Consider the following 487-nt stretch of genomic DNA (forward strand, 5'->3'; position numbering starts at 1 on the left):
TGTTTGAGTGCAACCTGAAAGTTTGCAACAATTTTAAAAGCAAGAATTAGTTACCAGCTCTTACAATGCATGCTATTATCCATATTTCCCTGAGAAATCATGTCATGCAATAAACATGTAAAGCTAAATGCACAATTAATGCAGTCCCAGATTAGAAAAAAACAAAACATGCATAACAACTCTTAATGAGCCATCAACACTTAAATACTATTGCAATCACAGGTATTAAATTGCAGACACTATATAACAGCCCTAACAGGAACTGTAACTCAAAGCTTGCATGGAATAAAGAAAGCTGATTAAAAGTACCATTTTACAGTAAGTCACATAACTCAACTTTCTGTTTTTAATATCAGTTTGTTTCTTGATTTTTGAGTTTGCAACTTCCTACAACTTCATTTACAAACACTGCCTTACTGAGGCTTATCTATTTTCATGTGTGTCACAGTTCAGCTCTTCAGTTTAACTACTCTTCCTCCTCCTCCGA

This window comes from Phasianus colchicus, chromosome 7 (assembly GCF_987193195.1).
Source record: "Phasianus colchicus chromosome 7, bPhaCol1.hap1.1, whole genome shotgun sequence".
Classification (NCBI taxonomy): Eukaryota; Metazoa; Chordata; class Aves; order Galliformes; family Phasianidae; genus Phasianus; species Phasianus colchicus.